Source organism: Canis lupus, chromosome 12 (assembly GCF_011100685.1).
Source record: "Canis lupus familiaris isolate Mischka breed German Shepherd chromosome 12, alternate assembly UU_Cfam_GSD_1.0, whole genome shotgun sequence".
Classification (NCBI taxonomy): domain Eukaryota; kingdom Metazoa; phylum Chordata; class Mammalia; order Carnivora; family Canidae; genus Canis; species Canis lupus.
The window spans coordinates 25,712,923-25,728,873 of NC_049233.1; the positions used below are offsets into that span (position 1 = coordinate 25,712,923).

General features: G+C 35.6%; 1 pseudogene; it reads left to right on the top strand.

Moving 5' to 3' along the window:
• Positions 1 to 2,551: 2,551 nt before the first annotated feature.
• Positions 2,552 to 4,252, top strand: LOC610588 (annotated as a pseudogene).
• The last annotated feature ends 11,699 nt before the right edge of the window (positions 4,253 to 15,951 follow it).

The window sequence follows — 15,951 nt, forward strand, 5'->3', positions numbered from 1 at the left end:
TTTATTCATGAGACACACACACACACACACACACACACACACAGAGCCAGAGACATAGACAGAGGGAGAAGCGGCTCCCTGCAAGGAAGCCAGTGCGGAACTCGATCCCAGGACCCCAGGATCATGACCTGAGCCAAAGGCAGACGCTTAACCACTGAGCCACCCAGATGTCCCACTAAATTTCTGAATATATCATAGTAACAGCAGAAAAAGGTGCTCCTGAGCCATGAATTTGCAAAACTATGACTTTTCTCTGCTTCCTATGTAACCTCATAGTTTAATTGTTATAAACAAAAAACCCAACTTCATTCAAATACAGAAAAAAATTATTTACAATCCAACCCAATATAAATAAATTGCAATTTATAAATAAATTGGAAATAAGCTAAACAATGTTCCAACAGGTGTGAACATACCAGAAAAATGGAGCCACAAAGAAGAGAAAAACTACTGTCAGCTATTTAAATAGTCTAGAAAATTAAGAAAATGATCAAAGCTTTGCAAGAAAAGCATAAATTTCTAATTTGGCAGCTTCAAAGTGAGGTAGCTAGATAATCATAGAGTCTGAAAAGACAGCAAAAAATTGTAATGTTCTAGAAAAATGTAAAAGAAAAACATTTTAGAAATAGACATTTAAATAGGAGAAATATAGAACATAAAGTTGCACTCACACAAAAACAGTAGTATAAGATATAGGATATAGAATAGAAAGATTCAAATTTAATCAATAACAGTAAGAACAAATACAACAAAATAAAGGTATTTTATAAGAAAATTGTAAGTATAAATGATAGTTTGTATATACACGTATATATTAGCCATATCAATAATTTTAAATTGATTAACTCACTTATTAAAAATAGAATTTTAGGTTGCCAATAAAATAATATTAAGAAACAAAGATAAATGATTAATAAATATTAAAAATAAAAAGGATGAATAGTGATATATATCAAAATGAGTAATATCTGAAATGTATTTAAAATATACTGAGTATATAAAAAGCCCCAATTAATAATTATACTAAAACAAACCAACAAAAAACATAGACATCGGAAGTGGCCAGAACACCACTTACCATCTTGAAAACTGATCATTAGAAAAGAGAAATAAGCAAGTATTCTAGCTTTACAGTAAAACCTGTATTTCAGGGTAACTAAATAGCCTTGATAGGTAAGTTCTTCAATACATAAACTTTACAGGTAATTTGTGTAGAAGCAATAATAGAATTAGAAATATAATAGTTGGCATGCCTGGGTGGCTCAGTGGGTTAAGCATCTGCCTTCAGCTCAGGTCGTGATCTCAGGGTCCTGGGATTCAGCCCTGCATCAGGCTCCCTGCTCCATGGGGAGTCTGCTTCTCCCTCTGCCTTCGCTGCTCCCCTTGCTTGTGCTCTCCTGCTCGCTCTCTGTCAATAAATAAATAAAATCTTTAAAGAAAGGAGAAATATAATAGTCTTGTGATCTCTAATGAAATAAATGATTCAGACAGTGGTCATTAATAAATGATAAAGCTATTACATTAAAATTGATGGAGAGCTTTTCAATGAAGAGATCAAGCTGTCACCATTGACCAGTTTAATTTCACTAAAAACGAAGTGTTTAAACATCATGTGTCTTCTCAAATGATGCATTATGAAGAACACCACTACCTGTGTAGTATTCTTACATACACATGCACACACACACAAACACACATGCACACAGAGAACTTGACTCTACTCTTTAGATCTAATTTTCAGTCTATTAGAAGTATAGGGGATAGAGGAACAAGTTAACTGACATCAGTAGGAAGCAATCAACTATATCCAGAATAGGGAGGGGTATTTTATAGGAATTTGACCCAATTTCTCTAATGACATTTAAGAGAATAAAGAATGTGGTGCTGACGCTCTGAATGAAAAACAACTTGAAAAGACTCGGGGTAAAGTGAGGCTATTTTGTAGTTATCTGGGACACTCATGATTTGCTCTTGTTAACCCAGTGTAATTATTGTTAACACTCTACTTTTACTCCAGAAGTATTTGGAGTAGTTTAGATAGTATGACCACTTTACTTATGAGATATACAACTAAATACACTGAGAAGATCTAGCTTGGATCCTGATCCACATAAACAAGCAAACAAACAAAGCCTCCAAAGAAAAACACACACAAAAATCATATATATATATTTACATATGTATATCTATATATATATGCAATACATGTAGTATTTATACATATAAATTAAAAACCCAGGTTTTTGTTTACATATGCTTTCTTTTTTTCTTTTTTTAACAATTAGGGGAATTTGAATATAAATTGAGATTTAGGTAACATTATGGAATTTCTGTTAGGGAATTCTGTGTGCAATAACTTATATTATATTATATTATATTATATTATATTATATTATTATATTATATTACATTATATAATGTAATATAGATTCACTGTAAAGTATATCTCAGTTTTTTGGTATGACATGACATGATGTTTGGGATTTCCTTTAAAATACTGAAGCAAGGAGCGTTGGTAGCGGCGGCCGCGGCGGCGGGCTTGTGCGTTGGCTGCGGGGAGCTCGGAAACAAGCTCGCATCCCACTGTTGGGAACCTTCTAGCAACAGCATGAGTCTGCAGTGGACTGCAGTCGCCACCTTCCTCTATGCAGAGGTCTCTGCTGTGCTGCTTCTCCGCATTCCCTTCATTTCTCCCAAAAGATGGCAGAAGATTTTCAAGTCTGCCTGGTGGAGTTGGTAGTAACTTATGGCAACACCTTCTTTGTAGTCCTCATTGTCATCCTTGTGCTGCTGGTCATTGATGCTGTACGTGAGATTCGGAAGTACGACGACGTGACAGAGAAGGTGAACCTGCAGAATAATCCTGGGGCTGTGGAACACTTCCACATGAAGCTTTTCCGTGCCCAGAGGAATCTCTATGTTGCTGGCTTTTCCTTGCTGCTGTCCTTCCTGCTTAGAGGCCTGGTGACTCTCATCTCACAGCAGGCCACGCTGCTGGTGGCCAATGAAGCCTTTAAAAAGCAGGCAGAGAGTGCCAGTGAGGCGGCCAAGAAGTACATGGAAGAGAATGACCAGCTGAAGAAGGAAGCTGCTGCTGGCGGGGTCAAGTCACTTAGGTGTCTGTCTTTGGCTCACGTCATGGTCTCAGTGTCCTGGGATCAAGCTCCACTTTGTGCCAGGCTCCCTGCTCAGTGGGGAGTCTGTCTCTCCCTCTGCTTCCTTCCTTCCCTCCCCCCACCTGCTCATGCTTCTCTCAAATAAATAAATAAAATCTTTTTTAAAAAACCTGATAGAATTGAAAAGATGAATGCAACAATTCACAATATTAGAGATTTCAATATCAAACCCTCTAAAAATTGATAGGACAAATAGACAATCAGTAAGAATACAGAATATTTGAATTACACTATCAACCAACTTGACCCAATTGACATTTATAAATGTCATATTATAAAACACTCTATCCAACAAAAGTGGATTTTTTAGCCGACATGGAACGTTTGCAAAGATTGACAATATTTTGGGCCATGAAACAAATCACAGTAAATAAAATGATTCAAGACACACATGATAAATTCTCTAATAAGAATAAATTCTCTCTGAGCATAATAAAATTAAATGAGAAATAGGTAATAGGAAGATCTCTGGAAAATCCCCCAAATATTTGGAAATTAAAGGACACATTTCTAAGTAATCCATGTGTCAAAGAAGACATCAAATGGAAATTTAGGAAGTATTTTGAACTGAATGAAAATAAAAACATATCAAAATTTGTGGTATGTGGGCAGCCCTGGTGGTGCAGCGGTTTAGCATGCCTGCAGCCCAGGGTGTGATCCTGGAGACCTGGGGTCGAGTCCCACCTCGGGCTCCCTGCATGGAGCCTGCTTCTCCCTCTGCCTGTGTCTCTGCCTCTCTCTCTCTCTCTGTGTGTCTCCCAGGAATAAACAAAATATTTTTAAAAAGAAGTACTTAAGGAGAAGTTATAACACTAAATACCTATATTTGGAAAGAATAAAAATCTTAAGTTTTAATAATCTCATCTTCTACCCAAAGAAACCAGAAAATAAAGGCAACTTATATCTGAAATATGTAAAAAAGAACACGTGATAAAGAAAAGATCAGAGTAGAAATGAATGAAATGGAAAACAGAAAAATAATAGAGAAAATATCAATGGAATCAATATGTGTTTTTTTATAATATCAATAAAACTGATAAACTTTTAGCCAGATTGATCAAGCAAAAAGAGAATGAGAGAGGTAGTGTTATTCCAGAATGTGCATGTATTAAACAGATAATAAAGGGATATTATGAACTGCTTTATAGCAATAAAGTCAACAATTCTGATGAAATATAAATACTTATTGAAAGATGAAAACTGTCAAAGCTCACTGAAGAAGAAACAGCTAAGGTGAATAGCCCTATATCTATTTTTAAAATTAAAATTTTAATTTAAAGTCTTCTCACAGAGAAATTGCAAAGCCCAGATGTGAATTTACTGGTGAATTCTACCAACAGTTTAAGGAATAAAGAGTATCAAATGTATACATAGTCTTTCAGATATTTAAAAGGAGGGAATGCTTCAGAATCATTCAGCATTATTCAGATTCCAAAACCAAATACCATACAAGAAAACTGCAGACGAATACCCCTCATAAACATAAATGCAAAAATGCTGAACCAAATTTTAGCAAATTGAATTCAGTAGTCCAGGAAAAGGGACAGATAACATAATGAAGTGGGCTTTATCGTAGAAATAAAAGGTCGGTTTAACATTTGAAAATCATTCAAAGCAATGTACCATGTAAACAAACATGGGGGAAGAAAGGCAGATGGAGAAAAAAGCCTTCAGTAAATTCAGTTTCCATTCCTGGTTTTAAAAGAAACAAAAACACTCTCAGCAAATAGGTGTAAAAAGTGTATTAGTTTCCTGTGACTGCTGTAACAAATTGTCACAAACTGACTGGCTAAAACGACAAAAATTTATTATCACACAGTTCTGGAGGTCAGAAGTCTAAAATTGAGGTGCCAGCAAGGGCTCCATTTCCTATGGAGGCTCAATCCTTCTGGGCCTTTTCCAGTGTCTGATGGCTGTTAGTATTTCTTGGTTCATCTCCTACAACTTCCCTCTTTCATGTCACCTTCTCCTCTCTGTGTCTGTGTCTTCTCCTTTTCTCTTGTAAAACACTTGTCATTGAATTTAGGGCCCACTTGAGTAATTCATAATATTCTTATCTCAAGGTCCCTAACTTAATTGTATCTGCAAAGACTTTTTTTTTTTTCCAAATAGAATAACATTCACAGGTCCAAGGATTTGAACATGAACATATCTTTTAAGAGGCCACCATTCCATCCATTACAGAGGGGACTTTCCATAACCTGAAAAAGGATGTCTATAGAAAGCTATAAATAACATCATATTTAATAGTGAGAGACTGAATGCTTTTCAGCTAGGAACTAGAACAAGACAAGGATGTGCACTCTCAAGACTTTTATTCATGATTGTACTAAAGGTTCTAGTCAGTGCAATAAGGCAAGAAAAAGAAATAAAAAAACAGCCGGTTTGGAAAAAAATATGCAAAACTTTTTATTCCAAGACAAAATGATCATCTAAAAGTATGGTAGAGTCTCAAAAAAAAAAAAACCTATTAGAACTAATATATAAGTGAGTTTAGGATGATTGCAGAAGGAAAGATCACGATACAAAAACCAATTACTTTTCTATATACTAACAATAAACACCTGGAAACTGAAATTGCAAAAAAAAAAATCGCCCTGGTTGGACTCATGACCACAATTATTAGAACTAGTATTTGCTCTAAAAGACACTTTTTAAAAACAAGTGGTAAAGGAAGAATAAAGTCAATCAATTATATAATAGTGTTATATCAATATTGATTTTTCTGATTTTGGTAATTGAACTGTAGTTATGTGACAGACTAACCTTATTTTTGGAAGTATACACTGAAATATTCAGCTGTTCAGGGATATTTCAAATAGTTCCAAAAAAGACATAATATTGTATTTGAGAGTATGAGAAATGGTAGCACAAATGATAAAGGTGGTAGAGAATTTGGGCAAAGGCTATATAGGACCTCTTTGTACTGTTCTTGTATATATTTTGTGGGTAAACCTGTAATTAATTCAAAGTACAGTATTAGAAAAGAAAATTTTAGGAAAGGAATTGGAAATAGTGTGTATACACCATTCTTCTAAAGAATTTTACTGCAAATGGAGCCATAACTGATTGCCCAGATAAAGTCGAACGGTATAAAGTTTTATAATATTTGGTACAGCAAGATGCTCTTGTGACAGAGGCATTAGATATTGTTCATTGAGACAATGCTCTGAGGAAAGTATGTCCAGGTCTCCATGTTCTGATGTGGTGAGCAGAGAGGTTAGCAACACTATTTTTTTTTCTCTTTTCCATTGGGTCTTCTCTGTGATTCACACAGTTGAACTTGTATTAAGTTAAATGCCATCATTATACATTTTATTTATCAGTTTTCATACCCAAGAATAGATTTTGCAGTGTGCATTCATTTAATTTAAAATGTCAAAGAGCAACAGAAATAGTAATAGAATACTTTAAAAATTTCATACAAAATCTTCATAGTTTTCCAAACAGGACTGAGACAAAGTCAGTCAGTCTTGGGATGTATTCTAACAGCATCTAGAGAAACAGAGGGAGATAAAAATGAGTTTTTAAAACTGAATGCCTGAGTCCCTTTGAGGAAGCTTCCCCTTCCCCTATTTACTGTCCTCCAAAGAAAGCAGGATACTTACCAGGTTGCAAGGTGCTACTTTAGCGCTCCCAAACCATTCTGGGGAATTGGCCCACAGAATCTTGCTTCTAATGTGTTTTTTGTTTTTTTTTTTTTTTCCATTTCTGTGCAAGAAAGGTAATTAGAGGGACGGGGAAAGGGTAGTGGGAAGGCTTGTACTACGAATGCTGCAGTCATTATTTCAAGTAAAGTTATATTCAGACAGAAAAATACTCATTATATGACACTTTTCTAAAGTTAAGTCAGATTATCACCCTTCAGTAACCAATACTCATTTATCTTTGACATCTTACAATATTATGTAGCAGGTGGCAGATTTTTCAAAACTGTTCTCTCTCTTCTTAATAAGATTCTCTTAGAAACTGTGGTTCCATTAAGAACATAAAACACACACACACACACACACACACCCCAAACAACAACAAACAACAACAACAACAACAACAAGACCCTTCCCTTGGGCATTTTTTTTCTCCCTGCAGTGTAGGAGTCTTTTTCATTAAAGTAGTTTGTTTTTTTCTTTTGTTTTGTCTTTTCAGTTTTAGAGGATGACTGAAGTCTAGAAGTCTTTACTATATCTCATTATTTATAATGCCCAGAATTTAAGATTAGTCTCCCATAAATAATTCATGTATTATTAGAAGGCGAGATACAGAGAATAGAACATTTTATTTGTCGCCCGGTGAGAGAGAGGGCTAGAGGGAGAGGGAGAGGGAGAGGGAGAGGGAGAGGGAGAGGGAGAGAGAGAGAGAGAGAGAGAGAGAGAGAGAGAGAGAGAGAGAGAGAGAGAGAGAGAGAGAATGTCAGCATATCCACTCTTGGGGCTCAAAGAAATCCTGGAAATCAATCACCGACTTAAGATCCGGGTTAACGTAGGTACTAGATGTGAAAGTGTACCCATTAAAAAGAATATATAATTTTTAAAACATATTTATTACTAAAACAAACAAAAAGAGGTAAGGCTTCTTCCTATTTGTGAGGCGGGACTGCGCCAGGCGGCGCGGGGCACCTGTCCCAAGGGCCCTAGCACCTGGGCTCCGCGGCCGGGCGCGCACCTGTGCGGTCTAGCTCGCCGCTGCCGCGCCCTCGCCGGCCTTGGAGCTGGAGCTGCGGGGAAGGGGTGCTCCGGGCGTGGAGGGAGACAAAGCCAGCCGGCTGGGCCCTTAAATTATAAAGAAAAAAAAAAAAAGGAAAAAAAAGTTGGTGGAGGGAGGAAGCAGCATTTAGCAATAAGGAGCTTTGAGATTAGTGATATCTATTTTACGGTGCATTTTGGTCATTTACAAGCTGTTTATGTCATAAAATTAGACAGAATTATCTACCTATTTGATGTTTACTGGCAAGTTGTGATCTGTTAGAAGACGTGCGGGACACAAAACAATAATGAATGCAAAACAAAAATTGGTTAAGAGAAATCAAAATGTAATTTCTGGGAAGAGATCGAATAATGTCAATTTTTTGAACCTATAGGTAGATGGAAAAGATGTAGGTAAGTAATATACAACCATCATGATATTTCTGAATTTTTGCATTCAAAATAAGAGGGGCAGTACTATTTCCTAAATGGTTGTCTGGTCAGAACAATTCGTAGTAAATGACAGTCTTCTGACTATCATGGTAACAGCCAGCAGCAAGGAAATTTGCAGAATATCAAGCGAGTAAACTAGAAACAAGAAAGTTTGACTTCCAGTAGAAGCAAAAACAATCCAATTTATAAAGCTTGGCCAAATTGAAATGGTCCTAGACAAGAATCTGTAGGGTATAAAGGAGAAAGAAAAATTGTTTAGAATGTAGTAATGGGATGCAATTAGGGAAAAGAAAATGTAGGCTGAATATCAGAAACAATTTCCTAACAGTCTATTAGACTGTACATTAGTTTTCCAGGGGAAGAAATGGAAGCCTCATTGCCTGAATCATTTAGAGCTAGACTGATTCCCAGAGGGTGTGGCAACTCAGAAAGAAATGAAAAACGTAGAGTCATGAAAGTCCATCTACGTTAATTCTGGAGCATAATGAAATGCTGTTCTAGGTGTTGAAACAGGACGTATTTTGTTACTTTAAAATGAATGGTTTACCCAGCCACATACCTACCATCATCAGCGTCAGATGGAGTCAGCTCTCCCCGAAATCCAGTACTTCTGGGCTGAGTGCTAGCAGGGACTGCAGTGGGTGCCATTAAAATATGGGGGGGGCGGAATCACAATGTGGCTGCAACTTGTACAAATCTAAGAGGTAATAGAGCTGATTTAGGTAATCCAGCTGCCCTAAGTAGATACTTAACTTCTCCCCTCTTTCCTCTGAAACTCCACTGAAGAGGATAGACTCTAAAACAGGCTGTTTCTCAGTCAATACCTCCAAGACTGAACATAAACTTAGAAGTGCTTTGGGAACCAACTTGTACTGTTATATTTAACTCATTAACAGTTTGCTGTTTTTAATCATGTGCAATATTTTTTTCCATGTCTTTTAGTCTTTTCTAATTCATCTGTCTTTCTCCTTCCTACCACCAAAGTTAGAGTCTGTATTTATGCTAAACACTTACTTCTCTCATCTCACTCCCAAGATTTTCCAGATACTTCAGGATCCAGCCAACATTAAAATAAAATGGAATGTAAGCTTATTAATAGAAGACACCATTTTGACTAACAAAGGAAGAAAAACCCATGCTTCCCATGAAACTGTGACAGTACTTTATCTCTTAGAATTTTTATCTTATGCTTACTGAAATAACTTTTTAATTATTTTTTGTTACAGATGTTTTACCATAAATCATACTTTGCATATTTTTAAAATGGTGAAATAAATTGCTTGACATATTTTTAAAACAATTTCACATTTAGAGGGAAAATGTGAAATTGAAATTTCACATGAAATTCAATTTCAAATGTGAAATTTTCTGCATCTCTTTTAAACCCAGAGTTATTGATACCTATCCCTTTTTTGTCACAAGCTATGGCCTTCTGTGCCATCAAGAGCATTACCAATGCAGCATTTCTTTAAAGAGTACTCCACTGTAATATCTGGGATTTCCTCATCACCTACTGACATCTGTTCTGCAAAATTTGTTGCTGGTACTTTCTTTTTTGACATGTGACAGTCCATCGAAACAAAAGATAACACATCTTTATCTTCTTGTAGGGCCTTTCTCCTTTAGTGCCAATAAATCACTTTGGTTTTGATGTCCAAAAGAAAAAATAATAGAATTCATTACTTTAAGGATGGAAATTTCCTTCTGGACTATTAGATATATATCTTGCCACATGGCTTCTATGTCTTTTTGAACACACAACTTTTTATTTCAGTGCAGAATTATAATGTAATTCTTAAAGGCATTTTAAATGGTAATTAAATGTAACACCTATAGTAGTAACATAATTTAGTTAAAATGACAATAAGAAAACCATGACCAAATTTACTTATGTGCAGGCAATGGCAATGTATCATCACTGCCGCCTGGTTGAGAATGACAGTAAACTGTGAAAAACTATGTTTTCCTGAAAAATAAATCCCCTGGGGTTTTGTTTGTTTTTCAATTTTATGTTATTTAAAAAATTTTATTATTGAACTATAGTTGACATACAAGGTTATATTAGTTTCAGGTGTATAACACATTGATTCAATAATTTTGTGACTTCCAGTAGAAGCAAAAACAATCCAATTTATAAAGCTTGGCCAAAGTCAAGTGCATAAGTCAGTGCTAACCATGGTAAGTGTAGCTGCCACTCTCACCATACAATGTTATTACATTATTATTGACTATGTTACTTTTCATCTCTGTAACTTACTTATTTTAGAACTGGAAATCTGTACCTCTTGATTCCCTTGACCTATTTCACTCATTCTCCAACTCTCCTTCCTTCTGGTAACCACATTTTGTTCCCTTTATTTAAGAATCTTTTCCTATTTGTTTGTTCATTTTTTGTGTGTTTTTTTTTTTTTAGGTTCTACAATAAGTGAAATCACATGGTTCTTATCTTTCTCTGATTTACTACACTTAGCATAATATGTACACTCCGGGGCCATTCTTATTGTTGGAAATAGCGAGAACTTTTTATGGCGAATATTCCACAATATGTGTGTACCACATCTTTACCACTCATCTATTGATGGACACTTAGGCTGCTTCCGTATCTTGGCTATTATAAATAATGCTGCAGTCAACATAAGGGTACATATATCTTTTGAATTATTGTTTTTGTTTTTTCTGGGTAAATGCCCAGAAGTGAAATTACTGGATCATATGTTATTTCTGTTTTTAATTTTTTGAGGATCCTCTACATTGTTTTCTCTAGGATTTTGATGGAATCTTGTCTCACATTTAGATCTTTCATCCATTTTGAGTTTATCTTTGTGTATGGTGAAAGAGAATGGTCTAGTTTCATTCTTCTGCATGTGGATGTCCAATTTTCCCAGCACCATTTATTGAAGAGACTGTCTTTCTTCCAATGGATAGTCTTTCCTCCTTTATCGAATATTAGTTGCCCATAAAGTTCAGGGTCCACTTCTGGATTCTCTATTCGGTTCCACTGATCTATGTGTCTGTTTTTGTGCCAGTACCACACTGTCTTGATGACCACAGCTTTGTAGTACAACCTGAAATCTGGCATTGTGATGCCCCCAGATATGGTTTTCTTTTTTAAAATTCCCCTGGCTATTCGGGGTCTTTTCTGATTCCACACAAATCTTAAAATAATTTGTTCTAACTCTCTGAAGAAAGTCCATGGTATTTTGATAGGGATTGCATTAAAAGTGTATATTGCCCTGGGTAACATTGACATTTTCACAATATTAATTCTGCCAATCCATGAGCATGGAATATTTTTCCATCTCTTTGTGTCTTCCTCAATTTCTTTCAGAAGTGTTCTATAGTTTTGAGGGTATAGATCCTTTACTCTACATTGTTTTCCATTGTGGTTATACCAATTTACATTCTTACTACTGTTGCACAAGTATTCCCTTTTCTCTACATCCTTAACATTTGTTATTTCTTGCTTTTTTGACTAGCCATTCTGATTGACATGAGGCGGTATCTCATTGTAGATTTGATTTGCATTTGCCTGATGATTAGTGATGTTGAGGACCTTTTCATGTGTCTGTTGGCCATCTCTATGCCTTCTTTAGAAAGATGTCTGTCTATTCAGGTCCTCTGCCCATTTTTTAATTGGATTGTTTGGGCTTGTGGTTGTTGTTGTTTTTGTTTTTTTGCTGTTGAGTGGTATAAGCTCTTTATGTATTTTGGATATTAACTCTTTATCAGATGTGTTGCTTGAAAATAACTTTCCCCATTTAGTAGGTTGCTCTTTCCTTTTATTGATGGTTCCCTTCCCTGTGCAAAAGCTTTTATTTTGGTGTAGTTCCAATAGTTTATTTCTGTTTTTGTTTCTCTTGCTTGAGGAGACATATCCATATATATGTTGCTAAGGCCAATGTCAAAGAGATTACTGTCTGTGTTTCTTTTTAGGAGTTTTATGGTTTCAGGCCTCACATTTAGGTCTTTAATCCATTTGACTTTGTTTGTGTATATTGTGAAAAAGTGGTCCAGTTTCACTCTTTTGCATGTAGCTGTCCAATTTTCCCAACTGAAAAGAAGAGAATATATTCTCCCCATTATATATTCTTGTCTCCTTTGCCATAGATTAATTGACCATATAATTGTAGGCTTATTTCTGGCTATCTAGTCTAATCTAGTCTAGTCTATTCTATTGATCTATGTATCTGTTTTTGTGGTAGGACTATACTGTTTTGATTACTATTGCTTTGTATTATATCTTGAAATCTGGGATTGTGATACCTCTAGCTTTGTTCTTTTTGCTTAAGATTGCTTTGGTTATTTGGGGTCTTTTGTTTTGTTGTTCTATACAAATCTTAGGTTGAATCTCCCGTTCTTCTAGCACTTTCCCCAGGCTTTATTCATGCTAATGGAAAATGTCACCTAACTGAGTTAAAACTAAGTTACTGAGGAAGCCCAGTGGTGTCTTTCTCAAGAGAAGTTGTACAGCTCCTTTGTTTCTTGCCCACAGGTACCATTCTATTTTATGGAAACTCACATATTAGAGTGCTTGAGACTGCTTGCCATTCTCAGAATTTTTGTCATTTCTTGTCTGAGGGGCTCTGTCTCCCATATAAAATTAATTCCATGTATAATGCCTTTGAAGCAGTTCTTCAGAGGCTTTTTTTTTCTTGCTGTACTCAGCTAATAAGGAACTGACTTTCATCTCTTTAGATCCTGGTGATTTCAACAAGAATAATTAATTTTAAAATGATTTCTTATTTTAGAGATGTTAAATTATGGGAAACTATGTACCTTAGAAATGATGCAATGAAGTATATATCACTATACAATTTTTCTTTCCTATTCATTATACTGCAATTAAAGTTAGGTACCATATCCATACTGGGCTCTGTTATCATGTAGTGAATGTTATTTGGATCTCTCTTTTTTCCAAGGATAATTCGTAACTACTGCAGGATTAGCATAAACAAATTAGTTTTTGTTTTGTTTTGCTTATTTGTGACTAGGTACCATAACTTTTATTCTTCAAAGTATGTATGCTCTCAGTCCTATAAACCCATGCTACCTTTTCCCAGTGAAAAGATGTCAATTAAGCACCTACCATGTACCATATTTAGTACCAGGTGCTAGAAAGAACAATGAACAAGTTAGGTAATTCCTGACCCCATACAGTCTATAGACTTTTCTACACAAAGGCTCTATGGAGTGCTGAGGAGCTGTTTGGTGATCTGGACAGTTCCAGTACCCCAAGACATGTTCTTTTGATTTGTTTTGTTTTAAAAACTTATTTATTCATTTGAAAGAGAAAGAGAGTGCATGCATGTGGGTGAGTAGGGGGAGGTACAGAGGGGAAAGGAGAGGGACAAGCTGACTCTGCACTGAGCATGGAGCCCAACTCAGGGCTCATTTCACAATGCTGAAATCATGACCTGAGCCAAAAAACCACCTGAGTTACCCAGGTGCCCCACAAAACATGTTTTTTAAATTTTTAGGAAAAGTAGACCTAAAATAATCTCAATACAAGTGCATTGGAATGACTATGGTCTGCATCATAGTAGCTTTGGAATTGTGTGTTTGTGTGTGCATTTTACTATATTAGAAGATAGAGAATACATCCAGAATTTTGGCTGATGAGCAAAGGACCCAAACAAAGCCTTTAGAAAGAAAGCACTGCAGATTTTATGTGGGCATCTCTTAAAACTGCAAAGCCACTTCTTGAAGTGAAAGAGCCAAACTCTGAGGTTAATAGGACAATTTTGCTGGCCTCTGTACACTTTAAAGAAATTAATGGAGAGGAAAAAATACGTATGTAAAATGACCAAGAAAGTGCTTTTAAGAGACCCCAATAATCCCCTTCAAATCATTTTAAGTTGCAAAAGGATAAGAAAATTGTTAATTGAATGTTTAATTAGCATTTATTGCTACATATTAGGTTTACATGACTCACATTGAGTTATACGATAGACTTGTGTTCTTGCTACCATATGTGCACTTTATAGCATATTCAGTTCCCATATATAATTAACATATGTGGTTCATTTATACCCATTTTGTAACAATTGGAATATAATTTACTTATTTTAAATAAGTATAGGAGTTTATAGTTGTATCACTACTTTCACTGAATTCAGCATGAATTTATTGAGGAAACTAAGAATAAAGTACTTTGCTAACAACACTGCAAGAAGTGTAAAGATGGAATAGGTATAGTTTCTGATGCTGCTTAAAGAATTCGGCATCTTTGAAAGGGAGGGCAAGTATTATTATGTGCCTATATGTGCCTTGTGCTATGCTAGGTGCCAGAGATACAGAGGAGAATAGGAGATTGTTTCTGCTATTAAGCAGTGTAGTTTTATTGGGGCATTGGAATAGCCAGGAGGAAATAGAAGGACGTTGAAAGGACCAGAAGCAAAGGAGATACGGCATATATGCAGAAATGGAAGTATGTTAAATATGTATTAAAAATAGAATGCAAAAGGTGAGAGAAATGCCTGAAAATTAAAATTGCCGTATAAGTAGGCAGGGGTCTGGCAGTCATGGGCTTCACATGTCATGAAGTTTGAAGGTAATTATGGATTGTTATTGATAGGTTTTAAACCAGAGAATGACATGGGTATATTTTAATCTTGGAAAAATTATTCCAGTAATGGCAGAGGGGATAGAAAGACAGATTTGTTGGAAGTAGGGCCCCAGTCATTGAGCTAATGAATACTAGGAGTGGGAAGAATGTAGAGGTGAGCATTATGAAGTCTTCCTAATAGCTCCTCAATTCTACCCTTTATTTATATACTCCATTCTCTATCTCTAGCCCAGATAATGTCATCTCTGCTTTGGTATGTAGTTTGGCTCCATTATTCCTTCATTATAACAAAATTATCCTTTCCATATCCTATATTATGCAGTCCAAATTTTGGAGGAAGCCGATGTAACTTAACATCTTGGTACAAGTTCTAGAGCCATATATCAAACTGCATATATCAAGCCTGGCTACTCAAAGGTTGACCTGAATTTAAAATGGCCACCTTCTATTAAAAAAATACACATAGATTAATGGAACAGAATAGAGAGTCCAGAAATAAACCTACATGTATAGTGTCAATAATTTACAATAAAGGAGCCAAGAATATGCAGTAGGGAAAGAACAGTCTCTTCAATAAATGGTGTTGGGAAACCTGAATAGCAAAATGCTTTAAGAGTGAAGCTGGATCACCATCTTACACCATACACAAAAAGTAACTCAAAATGGATTAAAGATTTGAATGTAAGATCTAAAACTATAAAACTCCTAGAAGAAAATGTAGATGGTAAGCTCCTTGACTTTGGTGTTGGCCATGATTTTTTGGATTTGATACTCAAAGCACAGGCAAGGAAAGCAAAAAGAAACAAGTGGGACTGTATCAAATTAAAAAGCTTCTGCACAGCAAAGGAAGCCATCAACAAAAAGGAAACAACCTACTGAATGGGAGAAAATATTTGCAAATCATATATCTGATAAGCAGCTAATATCCAAAATATATAAAGAACTCATATGCTCAATTCCAAAACCCAAACAATCTGATTAAAAAATGAGCAGAGTATACGAATGGACATTTTTCCAGAGAAGACATACAGATATACAGACATACATGAAAAGATGTTCAACATCACTAATCATT